Source organism: Sarcophilus harrisii, chromosome 4 (assembly GCF_902635505.1).
Source record: "Sarcophilus harrisii chromosome 4, mSarHar1.11, whole genome shotgun sequence".
NCBI classification, from domain to species: domain Eukaryota; kingdom Metazoa; phylum Chordata; class Mammalia; order Dasyuromorphia; family Dasyuridae; genus Sarcophilus; species Sarcophilus harrisii.
The window spans coordinates 198,408,860-198,424,951 of NC_045429.1; positions in this window are offsets into that span (position 1 = coordinate 198,408,860).

Sequence of the window (16,092 nt, forward strand, 5' to 3'; positions counted from 1 at the left end):
CTTCCTGTATTTAATTTTGAGATCTTTATGTCCAAATATATAGTCAGTTTTTATATAGGTTCCATGAACTGCTGAGAAGAAAGTATACTCCTTTGTGTCATCATTCAGTTTTCTCCAAAGATCTATCATATCTAATTTTTCTAATATTCTATTTACCTCTTTAATTTCCTTCTTATTTGTTTTGTAGTTTGATTTATCTAATTCTGAGAGTGCAAGTTTGAGATCTCCCACTATTATAGTATTGCTGTCTACTCCTTCTTGCAACTCTATTAATTTCTCCTTTAGGAAGTTAAATAGTATACCACTTGCTGCATATATGTTTAGTATTGATATTGCTTCATGTTTATGCTATCCTTTAGCAAGATATAGTTTCCTTCCTTATCTCTTTTAATTAAATCAATTTTTGCTTTTGCTTGATCTGAGGGGTATGGCTACCCCAGCTTTTTTGACTCACCTGAAGCATAATAGATTCTGCTCCAGCCTTTTACCTTTACTCTATATGTATCTCCCTGCTTTAAATGTGTTTACTGTATTGTATTGTAGGGTTCTGACTTTTGATCCAGTCTGCTATCCACCTCTGCTTTATGGGACAGTTCATCTCATTCACATTTATGGTTAAAATGACTAATTCTGTATTTCCTGCCATCTTATTATCCCCAGATTATGTTTTCTCTTTCTTACCCCCCTTACTCTCTTTTTCAGTATTAAACTTATGGACCCCACTTGCCTCAATGAAGCTCTCCCTCTTTAGGATCCCTTTCTCATTCCTTTGAATCCCTCCCCTTTCTTGTACCCTTCCCTTATTTCTATTTTCCTTTTCCCTTTTCCTCTCCCAGTTTTTAATGAGGTGAGAGAAGATTCTCTGAAAACAAATATGGCAATTATTTTCTCTTTGAGTCACCTCTGATGAGAGTAAGAGTCACACAATGTTCCCTCTCTAAGTTCCCTCAGATATGATAGCTTTCCTTTGCCTCTTTATGGGATGTAGTTTCCCTCTTTTTATCTCCCCTTTTCCCTTTTTCTGACACTATCTCCTTTCCAATTGTACTTCCCTTTTTATGTTATATCAGTAAAAATCATATTATATATGTGGTTTTTTTGTATATCCACAACAGAAATACAGTTCTCAAGAGTTCTTTTCACCATTTTTTGCTTCTCTTGTGTCCTATGGTTGGAGATCAAATTTTTAGTTTAAATCTGGTTTTTTCCTTAGAAACAAATGGAATTCATCTGTTTCATTAAATGTCCATCTTCTTCCATGGAAGAAAATGCTCAGCTTAGCTGGTTAGTTTATTCTTGGCTGCATTCCAAGTTCTTTTGCCTTTTGGAATATCATATTCCAGGCTCTTTGATACTTTAATGTGGAGGCAGCCAGATCTTGAGTGATCCTTATTGTGGCACTTTAGTTATTTGGATTGTTTTTTCCTGGCTGCTTATAATATTTTTTCTGTAATCTGATAGTTCTGAAATTTGGCCATGATATTCCTTGGCATTTTTGTTTTAGGATCTTTTTCAGAAGGTGTTTGATGAATTTTTTTCAATGCCTATTTTATCTTCTGATTCTATTACATCAGGGCAGTTCTCTTTGATGATTTCCTGTAACATAGTATCTAGTCTCTTTTTTTCATCATAATTTTTGGGAAGTCCAATCATCCTCAGATTATCTCTTCTAGATCTGTTTTCCAGGTCTCTTGTTTTTCCAACTAGATATTTAACATTTTTCCCTAATTTTTCAATTTTCTTTTAGTTTTGCTTGACTGATTCTTGATGTCTCAATGAATCATTCATTTGTATTTGTTCATTTATGATTTTTAATGTTATTTTCTTCATTAGCTTTTTTTACTTTTTGTATATGTCCAATTGAGTTTTTAAATAAGTTGTTTTGTTCTATGGAATTTTTTCCATTTCACTATTTTTTTTAGCGAGTTATTTTCTTTTATCAATTCACAAATCCTACTTTCTTGGGATTTCTTTACTTTTTCCATTTCACAAATTCTATTTCCCTGCATTTCCTGGGAGTTCTTTACCTTTTCCAATTCACATTTCAGGAAGTTGTTACTCTCTTGCATAACTTCTCTTTCCTTTCCTCATTTTTCTTCTAGCTCTCTTTTAAGATTTTTAATAGTCTCTTCTAGGTGAGATTTGTGTGATAGGGGACACATTAGATCTCCTTTTGGAGTATTGTCTGGAGACTGTTTGCTATTAGTCTCCTCTGGATTGAAAATCTGATCTCTTTCTGTATAGAAGCTATTGATTGTCCTTTTGATTTTTTTACTCATTTTTTTTAAAGCTGTAGGCTCTGCCTTCAGGGCAAGCAGGTTACCAGCCTCCTCTGCAGAGCAGGGATAGGTTATAGACAGTAGCTGTCCTGCAAATGGACTTCAAAGAGTGGTGAGGTACAGGTGTGCTCTGGGAAAAAGTTCCCCACCAGAAGTGACTCAGACCTAGATAGCACAGGCCAAGCTACAGAAGTACCCAGTGAAGAACCCTGCTGTGTGGATTAGCAACTGCCCTGTGGCTAGAGGCTGAGCAGTGAAAGTGTCACTATGCAAGGCCAAAGCCCACTGTGGGGCTGTGGATATTAGCAACTGAGCAGGGAATAGCCCCCCATGGACCAGAAGTGTCTCTGCCCAGGGAAGCATTGTCACACTGTGGAAGTTCTATTGCCCCAGGCCAAGCCCCCCACTGTGCAGATTAGAGGCTGCTCTGGGCTGTGGCTTTCCTGCTGTATAGATTTGTGACTGCCCAGCCCATGCTGCAGAATCCAGCTGCAGAGCTGTGCTGTGGTCTGTGTTGAGTCACTTCTAGTTTTGGGTGGGTATAGCCAGATCTTGTTAGGTTCTGGCGCCTCTTAGAGTATCCTCTACCATTGGCTTCAATTTCTCTGCTGATCTACGGCTTTGTAATCAAGGCAGAGCAGTGAGCCTATGGTAGAGTTGTTTTTATAACTTTTCTAACCACAGAGGCCACCTCTTCCCATGGTCCACTCTAGGTCTTAACCTCTAGTTCTATCCCTGCTTGTGCTGACCTGTTCTAGCCGCTCAGGCCAAATCTTTTCTGGTGATCTTCCAGATTATCTTCGGCTGGTAAGTTGTTATACTTTTAATCTTTGTGAATTTTACCAGTCAAGCACTATTTTTGCGGCTGAATTTAATAATTGATCATGAGGGTATGAGAGGAGCTTAGAAAGTCATGTATGCCTTCTCTGCCATCTTGGCTCTGCCCCCCCCCATTTGTAGCATTTTTAATATCTTATCTTTTATGTCCCTAAACAATCTCATTTGGTAATTACAAAAAGTATTATTAACCCATTTTACAAATGAGGAAACTAAAGTTTAGATTATGATTGACTATGGCTACACAAATCTTTAAGTAGAAATTGATCTCAGCTTTCTGCTTAAATCTAAAAGCACTATATTTTTTCACTATACAATATCATTTTTCATTTTTCAAATCCATGATGTATGATTATGTGCAAGATATATTGGTGTTTTGTTGCATGTCTTTGGACTAGCATGACTTTGGAAACAAATAAATATAGTGGTGAAATGAGTAATCTTAAGTTCTGAGGAAAAATGGATGGCTAGATTTGTTTTGGAATTTATCAAATTAGACTTCTTTATATCATTAAGTAGGAGTTATCTTTCCTACCTAAAATGAACTCCTTAATAAAGTAGAATCATTGGACCATGAAATTAGAAGGGTGACTAGTGACTAGAAGAAGTGGAACCATAGACTTATTTATATTGGAACTGTTGTTGATTGTGAGAAAGTTCTAAAAGTTTATGTACCTTATTAAAGGATATCTGTGTCCATTTTCCTTCCTTTGCTTGAGCAGAGAGGTGATGGGAGACAAATGCTTATTTCAGATAATATATTAGTAAGAGTAAACCACATACTGAGCACTAGGAAGGAAACTATATGCTTTCTGAGGCTGAAGTCATTGTTTCTTACATGAAGCTTAACAAGCTCCTCAGATAATTGAAATTGGCAGTAGAGAGATGCTGCAAATATTTTTTTTTTCTGTCTCATAGTACTTTTTTGTGGTGCCTATATGTGAATATATATGTTAATGGTTATTTAATATGTTTCCGATTTATATGCTATTTACCTTATTATAAATCTTTATAGAAATGAAAGGAATATTGTGCTTTGTTGTCAATAGACTGCTCATAAACTATCTCTCACACCAAGGAAGAACATTAAGAGATCCTTTTTTGGGAGGTTAGAGATGAAGGATACCTTAAGAGACTGACTTTCCCAAAATTCTATTTATTATTTCTTACAAGAAGATTGAACTAGGGAAAATATAGAGAAAATGCTTCGACAAGTGAAACATATTTATTTACATTTTTAACTATAGCAAAATTTGATCAAAGATTGGGTTAAGTAAAATTCCTCTTGCTATCTTATCATTTAATTTACAAGCCCATTCATTGAATACCTGTAGCAATGGCAATTCAAATTAAATTAAATTTCAAAAGTAAAGTGATATAGATTTTGGGCAAGTCTCAGATTTTGAAAAGTACAGTATTTTGATTGAGAGGGGAAAAATGTCCTGCTGAGTATTAGTGATGAGAAGGTGAAGACTTGCTGAAGACAATGGTTTCTCAGTGAATTCAATATCAGTTACTTTTGATATAAAAATAGAGTAAGTTAATCTTCAAAGCCAGATGAATTCGTATCTCTCAATGCTTTAGCATGATAAAAATCAAAAGTATGTAATGAAATTGCCAGAGCTTATGATATGAGAGCATCTAGTATTGCAAATACTTTTTTAAATAGAGACTCAAATCATCTATCAGAGATTCTTAAACTTTTTGTGTCATGTGTGTCGTTGACAGTCTCATGAATTCAATAGACCTCTTTCTTCTTGGAATAATGTTTTAAAAGACACAAAATAAAATATATAACAATCTTGATATTAAAATAACCAAATCCACATGCCTCACATAAAGAATCCTAATCTATTTAATTAATAAAAAAATCAAAGAGAAATGATTTTATGTTTGTGTTAAATTATTTTAAAATGACATTGATTGTTATTGGATTCTAAAGATTTGATTAAATACAGTGTTGGGGAAGGACTACACATTAACTATGTCAGGATACATTAACTGTGCCATCTTGGAAAAGCCATTTTTTTTGTTTTTTGGTATCTCTGCTTCCTTATACACAAAGGAAAGGGAACAATTTGAGACATTTTTTTAAAAGATCTCTTTTTATTCTAATAACAAACCAAAACAAATTGCAAGTCTCTAGGGAATTTATTTTTCTTCCTGATTTTATCTATATTTCCATACTTGTACTAGTTCAGTACAGGTAATTGTTTCAGTGCAATCAGTACATTGCCATACTAGAATTAAATTCCTTGAAGACAGAAATGATTTTCTTGAGTGGAGGCTGTTGAACCTGTAGTCAGGAAGACATGAGTTCAAATCCAGTTTCAGATACATATACATATTATTATGATCCAGAACAAATCATTTAACCTCTATCTTCCTCAGTTTCCTCTTCTGTAAAATGGAATTAATGATAAAAGTTATTCCCCATGGTTTCCATGGGCATAAAATTAGTCAATATTTTAAAAGCACTTTGCAAATTCCAAAGAATTATGCAAATTAAATAATATTAATAATAAATTGTTTATTATTATTATTTGCCATGCTCACAGTACTTGACACATATTGGGTACATAAATAGTGCTTGCTGAATGTCATTGAATCACAGTTGAGGAAAGTGGGGCTCATGAAAAGATTCTAACAGAATTTTTTCCTCATACTTGACGCTAGATAAAGATCTGAAAAGAATTTAGTGTATTTTCTTAATATTAGCTTTGTTGACAACCAGTCTTAAGAGTAAATGATTTCAGTTATTCAGTGAACTTACATGGTCATTTAGGTTGTGGAAGCCAGAATATTTATTATCTTTTTTATTTTTATTCAGGTTTTAGAAATCTAAAGATACAGGAGAGACATATTTTTTACTGTTTGACAATAAAATCATAAATTCTATGGAAATATATATGGTTGATTTTTCTGTGTTGTATAGTTCAAGAAGGTTGCAATTCATACTACATGGGTGAAATTTTTACTCAGTTTAGGAAAGAAATCTTGGAGTTTGTATGGCAACCTAATTAGCTTTACCTTTTTCTATACTGCCACCTGTGGTTTGACAGGTGGGAACTTCTCACATCTCAGTCAAGAGAGCTGACCTTGAAAAATTGGAGATTTCAGGCTTACACTATCTGTTTTAAAACAAACAAAGAAAAACAGCACTCCTTCAATATACCAGAATGGTAAGAGTCTATTAAAGTAACCTAGCAGTGAATTGTTATGAACACCAGTCTTTAGGGAAACACAATTTAGATTTGTGAGTAGTGCCAGGCAGATGTGCTCCTTAAACATGTTCTTCCTTGGTATGGCTGTTAAAAAAATTAGATTTTTTATTCATAACTTTTTATATCATTACATTATCCCCTATATCCCTCACTTCCCTGAGATCTGTCCCATATAAAAAAATGAAAAAGAAGAAAAAGAAATTCAGTAAAGTCAATTAATGCACTGAAAAAAAAAATCTGATAATATATGACAACACCGAGAGTCATAATCATCAATTATGTGTTGATCTGAGCACAAATGTTCTCTACACTTGAAGCTTCCTAATATGGTTCTATGAATTTGTACATATTTTCCCTCAGATCACTACAGATATAAGAGGGATATCAGAGGTTATGTTATGTTATGTTAATTATTACTGATATCATCATCTTTATCATTATTGCTTCTTCTTATATTTAGTGAATGATTCTGATTAGAAGTTAATGGAATTCATCTGACTTATTTGCTAGATGGGAGATACTGATAGATGCATAAATTAAATGGTAGAGTAGTTTGAATATATTTTCAACCCCCCAACTTAGATTAATTCTGGAATTCTGACAAAGTTAGTTTTAGTAGTGGTTATCTCTCTGGGAATTTTGGAATTACCATATTGGACTAGAGAGTTAATCCAAAGAGAGAAGAAGGTTAAATTAGATATAACTGAATGAGATCAGGCATGATGTAGGATGCAAATTTTTAATTTTTTTTCTATATAGCTTGAGAAAATGAAAATTACGCAATCACACAAATCCAGATGCATTATTGAATAATATGCAAGGAATCATTAGTACAAATATCTGAGAAAAAGGATCTTTGAATACTTCCTAGGAGCATCAGAAGTTTATTTTTTTAAAGTAATTTAATTGTTTTCTTTTACAATTAACTAATGCATTTTATTTCATTCTCACTCCTCCTATTGAGGAAAAAGATTTTTCACAAATATGTAGTCAAGCAAAACAAATTTCCACATTGTACATATTAAAAAATATCTCTTAAGCTGAATCTTCAGTTCATTATCATTCTGACAGGAAGTGGGTAGCCTGCTTCATCAATTGTCACTCAACCTTCAGAGAATGCATTTTGTATTTCTTTATATTGACCTTTGCTAGGAGACAGGAAGGGGCATTAGAATAAACCCCAAGAATTCATAAAGTTGAGACAGTTTGAAACTATTGGGCCTAAAATTTAATTAAGCATTTTGTTTTTATCAATGGTCAGATTTGAGTGGAAAACTTCTTTAGCATCTCTCTTCTATCACATTCATATAAAATAATCCCTATTCAAATGAGGAGCAAAAAAAAAAGCATAACTGATGGTCTCCCTGAAACATAGCTGCTTGAAATAAACAAGATAACAAAAATCCTCTATCTGGATGTCCCTTCAATGTGTATCCAAATATTTCATTTCTGATATTTATTCCTACTGGAGACCTTCCTTCATCTAAGTCTCGATTCTGGCTCTTAGCAAATAGAAGTATTAAAGATTTTAAGCCCCTAAACTTGTTTTCTCTCTGGTAAAAATAAGCAAAACATTTGGCATGTTTACTGAACTGTTGATACAGTATGCCAGGGAGGGAACAGGATGCATTTGTCAATGGTTGACTGAACTAAAATGCTTAAAAATAATGACAGGTAACATTCCCCATCGTGGCTGGAAATGAACATCAATTTAGAATGATCAGCAATAGGAAAGACAAAAATGTTTCAGTCTAAAAGATTTAGAGAAAAGAGAAGAGACAGAATTCACCAACCACAACTCTTAAACTTTGATCTTAACTAAGAAGACCTCAATAAAATATTTTTTTCATGCTTTCACTTATCAATATGCAATGGAAAAATCTTGTTTTTCTTTTTCCTCCAAATTCCCTATGGGGTATATAATAATAATATTAGTAATAATTATAATTGTGGTGCATTTTAAAATTTATGAAGCACTTACAAATATTACCTAACTTTTTCATTACAACAACTTTGAGTGGTAGGTGCTATTATTATCTTCATTTTACAGTGGAGGAAACAGACTGATAAGTTCAACAACTTTAGCTTAGACACAGAAAACTAAGAAAACTCTTCTAACTGGTTTGAATTCAGTTTTTCCTGACTCCAGATTTAGTCCTGATGGGGTGCTGGGAAGTCTGAAAGAGAAATTTGGCCATTCAAATTCTTTTATTTAGCCTTCTGAGTAGCAATTTGGAGCATTATTCCTGCCTTTTGATGGCATCTATTTTAAAGAGAGTTGAAATTAATAACACTATACTAGTTATGGTAGGATATTAATATCAGAAGTTCCTCCCTTTCTCATGAGTAGATTATGCTTCAAAATATACTTTTTTTGTCAATTATTTGGAACCTTAAATATATTTCTTAATAGGAATGGTGGCCCATCCTTTTAAGCTCATCCTAAATAAGCTTGTTTTACCATGTAATATTATATAAATATGGAAAAACAACTAATTTGAGTTCTAGGTGGAAGTCATATCATAATAAAAAGTCATAATAACTATCTCCAGTATGCAAACTCTAGCTATCTGTTAGATATTTTGAACTGGATGTAGATATTTTAAACTCAACATTTCCAAACTGAACTCATATTCTTTCTTCCCAATTCCTCTCTAACATGAAATTCTTTATTACCATCCAGAGAACAGCTATCAGTCCTTTTTGTAGTGACAAGAAACTGCAAACTGAGTGGAAGTCATCAGTTGGAGACCGGCTAAATGATTTATGATATATTAGTATTATGGAATATTATTATTTTACAAGAAATGATCAGCAGGATGATTTCAGAGAGGCCTGGAGAGACTTACATGAACTGATACTAAGTGACAGGAGTAGAACCAGGAGAACATTGTACACAGCAACAAAAAGATGATCAATTCTGATGGATATGGATCATTTCAACAGTAAGGTTATTCAGGCTAGTTTCTGTGGTCTTGTGATGAAGACAGCCATCTTCACCCAGAGAGAGGACTATGGGGACTAAGTGTGGATCACAACATAGTATTTTCATTTTTTTGTTGTTTGCTTACTTTTTTTTCTCATTTCATCCCTTTTAGATCTGATTTTTTTGTGTGCAGGATGATAATTGTGGAAATATGTGTAGAAAAAATGCATAAATGCAAGAAATCCAACAAATATTGGATTACCTGCCATCTGGGTGAGGAGTGGGAGGAAGAGAGGGAAAAATTTGAAACACAAGATTTTGCAAGGGTGAATATTAAAAAGTATCTATGCATATGTTTTGAAAATAAAAAGCTTTACTAAAAATAAAAAAAAGAAAAAAGAAAATGAGGGGAAAAAAGAGCACAGTTATCTTTTCTTAGGCTCACACTCTACATGATCTTCTCTTCTGTTCACTGTCTCCTATCCCCCACCCCAAATCTAATATGTCATCAAGAACTGTCAATTTTACCTTTGTAACATTACTACAATGTTTGCTGTTTTTTTTCCCCTGATACTGAAACCATATTGGGATATAGACCCTCATCTCCTTATACCAGCATTATTGAAATAGCTTGTTTGTTAGTCTGTTTACTACAAGTCTCTAACCACACCAGACCATTTCCTACTCAGCCACTAAAATAAGTTTCCTAATTATGGTCTGGCTATGCCATCCTTCCAAACTCAAAATATTTTAGTGGTTTCTTATTATTTCTAAGATCAAATATGAAATAAAATATAAAATTGGTATTTAAAGCCCTTTATAATGGAGTCCTTTTCTTTATTTGCTCTTTTCCCCTCAACCAATCCCAATTCCTATCACACACTTTCTAATTTTCTTAGACCCCAAAACTTCTTTCTCCCTTCCCAATTGTTCTTTTTGATCCAATGACACTGACCTCCTTTCTGTGCCTTAAATAAGATACTTCATCTACTCCAGAAGGTTCAGTTAATAGAATGCTAGGCCTGAACTCAAGAAGATATAAATTCTAATCTGACCTCAGACACTTAGCTGTGTTATCTTGGTTACTCTCTCTTTGCCTGGGAGACAGCTAAAGCAAATGGCGTATCACTTCGGAACATTTGTCAAGAAAGAGTTGGAGATGACGGAATGACAACCTAATAAACAATGTGGAGACATCTGACTGTGTGAATAGAACCTCTTGATTGGCCCCATAACCAGAAAGCACTGTATCTTTAAACTAGTCAGAATGAGATTGTATCTACCTCATTTTTCTTAATATTTTCCTATTGCTTTCAGAGGGCGAAAACAGAAATTTACCCATATTGTGGGTATTATAAAGTGAAAAAGGGGAGAGGGATAGTTTCTTCCTCTCTCTTTTAATTTGATTCAAGAAATGGGCCTCAAGAAAAGAGGTGTTTGCCTCTGTTCTGTTTCATATGGCTTTCTCAATTTTTAGTTGTCAGTGATGATACTCATGGAACTTTCAAAAATTCAAGTTTGGTAATCTTGGAGCCAGGACTGTAGACTCAATGTTACCCTAAGAATCTAGGGTGGTTATTCCTTAAGCCCAGGGAATGAACTTGGTACAGAGACTGTGTTTTATAGGAATTGAATTACACTGTAAATCTAATGCCCTTTCCTTTCCCTGGGATTGAAGTGCTGTAGAGTTGGGGATTAAGTTCCACCTATCGTACTTGTTAATATACTGTTGAAATAAATATACTTTTCCAAAACCAATCTAACTTGTTAGTGGGTTAAATGGAACTGGTGTGTAGGGGACCCATTCCATATAATTGATGAAAACTATTGGAGGAGTTATAGCTATTAGCTGTTCCCCAATTTCCCTTAATGCTGCTGGAGAACCCCAGGGGAAAGATGAAATGTACTATTCCTGGCTTTCAGTTGGGAGGGATCACGGTAGTCACTTGGTGTTTGCTGTACTCTTCAAGGACTCTCAGAAGACCAGAGAGATTTGTTTAACCTGATCTTTCTGTTCTTATTCCAATCAATGGTATAACAAGTGAAAGACAGCTTTTAATATTATTATAATAATTGTGATATGAACTGGGAGGGGAGAGAAAATGGAGAATCCCTTTATCTCTAGTCATTGCTATTTTTTATTTAATTCTAGCAATTCAATGATCACTAAGCTGGTTTAATAGAATTTTGAAAGATAAGAGCAATTCCCAAATCTGTGAACATTTCCACACATTCTTTGGTGGACCACATAATTAGACTGCTTCCCTAAGGTGTGACATTTCTTTAACCATCAAATGGGGTAAGAATCTGTAGGCCTGCTCTTCATAGTTATTTTTGGGTTTATTTTAGAAAGGCTGAAAGAAATGATCAAATATATATATTTTTTTAAATTCAACAAGAATGTCATTTTTGACTTGCAAAAGTTACTGGAAAAATAATTTCAAATTCTCTTTGAACCTTAATCAAAATATACATGAGAAGAATATCAGTATGATTTTTACATCTAAAAGCTCAAGGTTCAAATTCTGTTCATTATAGCATTTTTTAAAGCTACACGGGGTTGAGCAAGTTACTCAATCTCCCTGGGTTCTGTATGGTCAGAAAGTTAGATTAGATCAATGTTTTCAAGTTCAAATTTAAATAAAGGTTATTAAACCATATACCTATAGATAAGGGGCCCATTTTAATTTAGGAAACTACATAATAACATTATCTATTTTTAAAATTTTAAATTATTTTGTTAAATGTTCCCCAATTACATTTTAAACTTTTTCAGAACATATTAGGGAGTATGGGGGGAGGGGAGCACTGCATGTTTGACCCCTATGGATTAGATGACCTTCAAGGTGAGAAAATTTTATTGTATTGTTTACATTTATGTATTGTTTGCATAGTGGGGAAGTTGGTTTAATTTTCTTTGTATTTAGAGTACCTTAACTAAGATCTTAAACTATGCTGAAAAACTGTCAGATCTAAAGAATGATGAAAGAAGTTTTTTCACAATTTCACAGCACAAGTAACCCATAATGACTTATCTGATCAATCAGTTTATTGTTTCCATATTCCTTTGATTTAATACTGAAACTTAGTAGGGGAAGTGGGACACCTCTTCTTTTATTTCAGGGAACTTCCCCCTACCAACTTGGAAATCTTTAATTAAAAATTAAATTACTTAATTTTCTATCCTGGATAATTGTTTTCTTTTTTGGCTTTATTTGATTAATTTGTTTTATTGTCTAAAGGTCTGTCTTCCTTTATATTTAGGGTCCAGTCCTAAGTTGAGGAAATCTGGTCCTATTTGGTTATGAAATTAGCATGCATTGCCTAATAAATATACTTAGAAATTTGAACCTTTGTTTCTTCAGTCATTTTATCTTTCACTCATCATTGTACTCAGAATCTAAATCCAATGATTTTTTTCACTAGGAGTAGAAGATGATTACTTGGTGTTCCAGAATAGAATTGTTTTCTAAATAGAGGCCAATTGGTCATCTATTCTTTTAGATTGTTTTTTTTTTTTTTTTTTTTTTTAAGATCATAGGTAATACAAAAATCTCAGATTTGTTCATTATAGGAAATTGGAGGGGGGGAACATTCTCTGCCAATACTCCTTAGCAAACAAGGACCTAGTGAGTTGCCTGTGAAATAGAACAGCTAATTAACTTTTCTAGTGTCACAAATAGTAACAGAGATTGAATTTAAACAGATCTTTCTGACTTAAAGTCCAGCTCTCTATCCATTATGGCACATTACTTATAAGGTCATGCTAATGAAGAATAATGCCTAAATCAAGTATTAAATACTACTAAATAGAAATAGAAGTATTAAATAGAAATAGAAATTCAGAAGTTAATTGCATATATATACTTAAATAAGAAATCTAAGCATTATAATACAGAAGGTAATACTTTCAGAAGAGATGGATTAATCAATTTATAGAAGAGAATCAAGCCCTTATCATACTCTCAGGATCTCAAAAAAGATAAAGAGACATTGAAAGCAGTAATAACCTCAAATCATCTGAGTAAATTATGATTGAGTGGAAGCTAAATTAAATACAAACTTCAAAACTGATCTTAAGAATGCCTACACAGGGACAGCACATGGAATGTGCATAGATGAATGTAAGTCATTTTCTGTATAAGTCTGGTGTAAAGGGATTTAGTTTTGCCTCCTGTTACTGGGAAGGGATAAACCAACTAAAATGAGATAATGACAGAAGGTTGATTAAGATTATTAAAGAATTTCTTTATAAGAAAATGCTTAAATAACTAAATAATGACAATTTCTATAGGACAATGAAGGTGGCCTTGCTTAATGGGTATAACTGTCTTTAAAGCCAGGAAGATCTAGGTCCAAATCTTGTTTCTGAACCCATATTGGTGCTGTGTCTTGTCCAAATGACCAAACCTCTCAGTGATTCTCTAAGTTTAAAATAGCAGAACTTATCTTTTATAGATAGTCTTATCACTGGAAATTTCCTAAACTCAGAATATGATTTGTCAGGATAAATTTCTTCTTCCCTCCAGTACTTTAGAGTGCTGGGATTGGAATCAGGAAGATTGCTCTTCCTGGATTCAAATCTGGCCTTTGAAACTTATTAGCTGGGTGACTCTGAGCAAGTCAATTAATCCTGCTGGCCTCAGTTTCCTTATCTGCAAAATGATCTGTTAGAAGTAAATGCAAAATCACTCTTGTATCTTTCCCAATAAAACCTCAAATAGGGGTCACAAAAAATAAGACATGATTAAAAAATGATGGAAGCTCAAAGCATTGTGAGGTTCAAGTGAGATAAGTTATATGAAATGTTAAACAAAATTTAAAGGGCTATATTCATGACAGGTATTATTGTTGTTTTTATTGCTACCTCTGATTGTACCATTTTAGCGAAAATCATCACAGAGAAGATTGTATACATATGTATGTATATATGCATGTGTCTATTTATCTTTTATCATCTATCTATCTAAATCTCTTTGTAGACACTTTGTCATCACTTTTAGGAAGAAAAGGGAAAAAATCCATTAGGAAATGAAGAAACCCATGCAAGTTAGAATGTCAATTCACTGAGATTTATGTATGACAACAAGTATTATTTGGCACTCTACCAATTAGGAACTTGGAAATAGAAGTTGGAAGCTCTTTTTATAATATATGCTTATTAAAATCTTTATCTAGGATCAGTGTCAAATACATCAGTCTCAAAACACTTTGGGAGAGACATTATAGAGGAAAAATAAAAAGGTTTTTCTAATGATTTTTAGCTGTATAGGAAGGAATGGAGAGAGAGTTCATAGAATGGTAGATGGCTAGATAACTAAAAAAATAGATTAATGTCAAAATATTTACTGAGTACAAGACACTAATATGAACTCTGGGAATACAAATATAATGACTTAGACCATCCCAGCCCTTAAAGTTTATATATTGCAATGGAATCAGATGACATAAACTAGAAGGGAAAGGGGAATGTGTATAAGAACATAGGAAAATTAACTTATCAGAACCCAGTATCTAAAAGACAAGTAATTGCAATAAATCAGGAGGTCAGATTTAAATAGAACTTCCTTCATATCAATTCATAGCTATTTTTATAGGTTAATATCACAGAAGTGTCAAGCAGAAAGTTTTATTGTCTAGGGAAATTATTAATTGAACATATAGAAAATCTTCTCTGTGATTCATCCATGAGTCTTCATCAATTGCTTCTACTTCCACTTTACTTTTCTTTATTAAGTGATCCAGGGACACTTGAATTATTATCCCTTGTGTGTTTGTCTGATTTTTCTAAAACTACTTTCCAGTTGCTGAATACTCATTAGTGTCTGATTTTGTAGTCTATTATTAAGTAAAACTCCTGGATAAATAGAACTCTGTATTACTCCTAACACTCTTGATAAAGAAATTTGATAAAGATCATTTTACATCTTAGCTTTTTTACTCTTTCATCTCCTGATATAGATAGATAATATTCAGTCTAATTCTGCCTAATGGAATTCAATGCATATGATTGCTTTTATTCCCCTTGGAGGTGAACTGTACTACACTCCTGAAAACTGTCTGTCTCTTTCTAAATCTGCTAACATCTCTTAATTCAATAATAAGCCATCTTATGAGAAGCTCTCAGTATGTTTTTTAGGAAAAGGATGGATTTTTAGTTAGATGGATACTCTAGTATTGAGAATGTCTGTTGTTGCTCTGAGAATTTTTTTGAGCTATGTCTCTGAATTTTATTCTTATGTCACACATTTATTAAATGTTGCTTCATTCAATGTCAGCTACATCGGTTGATTTTTAAAAACTACTCAGTGCCACATTCTGAAATCAAAGAGGTAATAGATCCATGATTTAAAAACAATTAGAAAATCTTTTACTTTTGAATTAGTTCATTGTCTATTTGTCTTTCCAGTGGCAAGGAAGAAAATCATTTACACGAAAAGCAGGATTGCCTGACATACTATTTCAACAAACTCATTTTTATGATTTAGTTATGCCATTCCCCCAGAGAAAAAGATAATTAGAAATAAACCTTGATTTAAGTTTCTGTTACCTTATATAAGATTTAAAGGCAGTTAATAAAATGTAGTTGCCCTGTCAGAAGCCCAGAGAGATGTCAAGTTGAGGTTAACAGCAGTATTCCAGACCCTCTGAAATGCCAAATTATAAAAGTGGAAATTATATGCTCAAAATCTGACTTTGGACCCTTATTTTTTCAGTGAATTTAAATACTTGAAAAGGTTCTTGCAGATGAACTCATTCTTAATTTAATTTCCCCAGAGTAAGCTCCTTGAGGGCAGAGACCATGCATGTTTTGTACTTCTTTGAA